This window comes from Chenopodium album, chromosome 15 (assembly GCF_948465745.1).
Source record: "Chenopodium album chromosome 15, dcCheAlbu1.1, whole genome shotgun sequence".
NCBI lineage: Eukaryota > Viridiplantae > Streptophyta > Magnoliopsida > Caryophyllales > Amaranthaceae > Chenopodium > Chenopodium album.
In genome coordinates this window covers 15,255,016-15,260,062 of record NC_137848.1, presented here as the reverse complement: position 1 = coordinate 15,260,062, position 5,047 = coordinate 15,255,016, and positions in this window count along the sequence as shown.

Here is a 5,047-nt window from a genome sequence, read left to right as displayed (position 1 = left end):
TCTACACTGTCGGTCTTGGCTTTGAAGATGAGAAGGTAGAAATAAACAAGCAAGTTGTGGAAACTGAGCCTATAGTAAGTGTTCCACCAGATCGAGTTGCAATTGATCAATCCAGTGATAATTTGAAGCAACCATCGGTCAAGAAGAGGTCTCTTGTGAGTAGTAGTAAAGAACCCCCAGTTCACGACAAGGAAGATCCACCAGATAAGGTGAATTGGCGACCCACAGGGCATGTCAGGAAGCCGCGTCGTGGTCTAAATATCGCTCGACCGGGTGAGAAACCACCCGATCAAGCGGTAGGCCAAGGGTCCTAAATTTTAGTCTTGTGGTAAGAGGGTCGTCCGGGACCTAGATAAACCAGCACTTTGCGGGAGGCAACCCGTATTTCTTGCTTTCTAGACTAGTTTTTCCTTCTTTTTATTTTTATTATTCTAGAGAGGTAAGGAGAGTGCAATTTTACCTTTCCAAGGTGTTTTTGTACAGATATTAGATCAATAAGTAAGGAGTTTTAAAGAGGAAAAGTTAGAAGAATAAGCATTCCGATTTGGGTATGAGCCCGATCGGGCACGCACCTAAGGGTCGAAATCGAGCGAAAATGTGCCCGATCGAGAAAGGAGTCCCGATCGGGCGTGCAAATGAAGATTTTTTGGAGCTTTATTTCGCCCGATCGGGCGAGGCTCGCCTGATCGGGCGCGCAAGTGAGGAAGAAAATCAAGGGAAATTCGCCCGATCGAGCAGATTTTTAGAGAAATCGAGTGAAGAAAAAAAAAGATTTGCCGGGCGAGGCTCACCCGATCGGGCGAACAAAGGGCGAATTTTTGTTCGAGTTCGCGCCCGATCGGGCGGAGGTCGCCCGATCGGGCGCGGGTACGCGACAGCAGAATTCGTCAACTTCGACAGGCTTCTACTTGTGAAGTAGCAACATTTGCTTCTAAACTTGTAGATTCTACTTGTGAAGTAGCAACATTTGCTTCTAAACTTGTAGATTTTCTCCCTTAAACATAACTTCTTCATTTAGTTCAACCACATTCTCAATGAGAGTGATCTAAACATGACATCACATGTCCAAAAAGTAGCAATATGCTAAATCAATTTCTATAATGTACTTCTTTAATTGGAACATTTCCTTTCTTTTACCTTCCAACTGTATAAGGTAGTTTCTAATTAATTGGAGTTGGTCCATTTAATTTGAAATATTTATTGTTCATAACAACTTTTAGCATGTAAGTAGTTCTAGGTTTGAGAAATAGCAACTTGCTTGCATTTCTTAGCCTATAGCTTCTTAATGCAATCCTCATATATTCTTAAAACCTTTCCATTTGAGCCACTTAGAACACTTCTCTTAGGTTCAAAATGATGCTTTGCTTATTTTTAAGCACTTTTCATGATTTTGCTAAGTCTATTCATTCATTATTCATATTTGAGTTTAATCAACTATTTAACTCTGTATGAAATGGATGAAGAATAATGTCATTTGATCAAATTTTGATCATAGAGTATTCCAATCACTTTCTTATATTTAATCAGATTGAAGATAAGAGATTTTATTGGACTACTATACTTGTCTTTTGGAGGGTTCATACCTTTCATCTCATTATACCCCTTGAAACACTTTTCAAAATAAAGATGTGTTGGCATTTTACTCAAATATTTTGAATAACATCAACCTTAGACATGTGACATGGGTTTCTAAAACTTGCTTTTAGAACCATCTTAGCAAAATTGGAATATTGGTTTATGGATTATCTTTTAAACTTTTGAGAACGTTTCTTAACTTTATTTTCAATCGAGGAGATTATATATTAAAATAAAATTAGAACGAAATATTACTTATTAATAAACGCAAAATTCAATTATGTTTATCTTTGAAGTACCTAAATTAAAATTATAGGTTACTTCAACACTTTATTCATAATATGTGTCCCAATTGAATTAAGCGATTCCAAGATCCTTTATTCGTGTAATAGTTGACCAGACTGAGGTCCTATGTAATACCTCGTATTTTCATACGTATTTTCTAATTAATTAATTAGGAATTATTTTATAAAAAAGGTATTTTAGTAAATTTATTATTTGGAGCCAAAATGATATTTGAATTTTGGCGCCAAAAGTATTTTGAAATATAATTATTATTTTGGATAAGATTTATTATCCATTTATCTTATTTTAAAAACCGGATTATTTATATATTTCGGATATTTTAATTAAAGCAAAATTATATTTTATTAATTATATTAAATGACCGAAAATTCCCATTTATTTAGCTAGGAAATTCGTTTCTATGTATATAAAATATGATTTTCTTAGTTATTTATTAGTGAATAATTGATATTTAATTAATTAATTAATTAATTATTCTATATTATTTACACAATTATTTTTATTCCTTAAACCGAGCAAAAATCTTTCTAAATACTACTAAGGGAATCCGAAAATCTGAGCTATGCAAAGCTCAAGATTTTCGTCCCTCTTGTATTATTTTGGGGGAAATTATTTTGGTAAATTGTATTTTTAGTTATCTCTCAAAAATCTATTATTTTCCTTAATTCTATTTTTCCATCTTCTTAATATTTGATCATCATATTTTCCTACATTTTATTGCTCTTGATTATTCCCCAAGTAATCTTCCTTGTGATATTATTTTTCACGACAAACATACCTTCCATATTTTATTATACACAATCACCTTAATATCAAAACTTTCCTTATTTCTTTCATCCACTTCTCCAAGTAATTCCATAAACCCTACTTGCTGTAATTCTTCCCACATTATCTTGCCCTAATTCTTGCATGAGCTAGCCTATAAATACCCCTCCATACCTCTCACATTCTTCACACCAATTCTCTTCTTTTCTTCTCCTCTTTTTACACAAATCATCCCGTTTATCTTTAAAGCCAATTTTCGGGCACTTTTGGTTAGTTTTTGGGGTATTAACGTCATAGAAGATTGTTCCTCTCAAAAAATCCTTGAGGTTAGGCTCAAGAATCACCCAGAGTTATATCAAAGGAGTTACAGCCTCTGCAAGTTCTGCCTATTCTTTCCAACGCAAATCCAATTCTTTTCTTCTTCTCTTCTCTTCTCTTATTCATTTATTATTATTATTATTATTATTATTATTATTATTATTATTATTATTATTATTATTATTATTATTATTATGGGGGATTTATAAAAATTATTATGAGTAGTTTCCATTATATAAAATCAGATTTTTAATGATGTTTATGAGAAATTAATTTAAAAAGTTCATGTACATTTAGTTGGGGGTTTTTAATTTAATTATTCTGATTTTTTTGTTAACCTTATATTGATTAAGGTTATATTTATTTGTAGGGTGTGTTCGATCAAGATTCTTGAGGTTCCTTTTGTGTGTTTTTACTAAGCAAGGATCAAGGTATGTTAAGTGGTTAGATACCTTGAAAGTGATTGGTTTGAATAAGCATGTTTGAATGATTTTATAATGATTGAATTAAATTGAATTGAATTATGATTTATGAAACAAAAGCATGTTTTTGATAAATAAATTGGAGTATTGATTTTATATCATGTTTTGAATAATTAAAATTATTATTCTTGTTTAAAAGGTTTGATTTTGAAAGCATGTGGAATTAAATAAAAAGGAGTTTGAATTATTATTATTAAAAATTGGAATGATTGGATTCAAAGAGGATTTATTGAATTATTATTATTAATGCTTTACAAGCATGTTGGTAATCCCACTATGCGGATTTGGTTTATTGATAAGGCCTTGGACTTTGTATGACCGGGTCTTTCCTCAATAATAGCCTTGTAATATAAGGAGACTAGCTTGGGGGGTGTGCACACTTGGGTGAGGAATTGAATTTTAAAAAGGAATTGGTTTTATTAAATTGACTATTGATATTGATTATTGAAATTGGTTTTGGAATTTTGAGTTGGAATTATTGGTTTAATTATTGGAGAGGATGGAATTGATTTCAAAAGTATGTTTGCTAATTAATTGAGTTTAATTATCTTGCACTTATCGTACTTAGCATATTTTGCTAATTCGTGTTTCTTGTTTTGTTTTGGTTCGCGCTGTTTACTTTAATGGTAAGCAGTGCTGAATAATTTCAGGTGGAGTCAATAATTGAGCATATGGAGTCCCGGGAATGGTTTCACCTAGATTAGGAAATGTTGTTCTTGTGTTTTATTTTGAGTACTCATGACAATGGTTACTATTTATAGTCTATTATTAATAAAAGAAGAGTATCGAAGTTTTCCGTTGCAAAGTATTGGTTTTGTTTAGTAAGTTTGAGTAGCCTTGCGTAATCACGCGGCGGTAGTACGCCTAAGTCTATCTCTACGGTATAATTATATGTATTATACTAGTATTTCCGTAGAGGGAGATTTGAGGGTGTTACACCCTACCATAAAGTATTACATTTTCAAGGTGAATAAACTCTTTACTGATTGCTATTCCTGCAACTCTTGGTTAAATAATTAACCATCTCATGTTTAATTATTACCCTTTGCTTCAAGGTTCTAACCTCTTTAGGTAACCTTGTTGAGCACAACCAACTAAATACGTAGAACGTGATCTACCCCAAATTACCTAAGATAACAAGTGACACTCTGCTGAGGCCGACCCATCACTCATGATCGAAGGATTGTTGGGTATTTAATTGGAAAAGCAATCTCAATATTACCGAGACTTAGATTTATTATGTTATGATTAATTTATTGAACTCCAGCGCATCATAATTAACATCAATAAAATCTAACATGCATAAAATACTGAATGCATAAACAAGACATAGCATGGCCCCTAAACCTAAGAAAACTAATAAAGTAAATGCTTCCACTTGAGCCTTCATGGATCTCATCCACGTCGCTCATTTGGGCCTTCACTTCATGTGTTTCTTGGATTAACAACAACTTGTAGTTCTACTCTATTCTATTTACTACTTAAATAAAATAAATAAAATTACAAAAATACTTTATCAGTACGTAGACCGTATTTTAGATTACAAAAATACATCACGATGCGCAGATCATATTTAGCAATCTATTGGGCCATACTAGTAT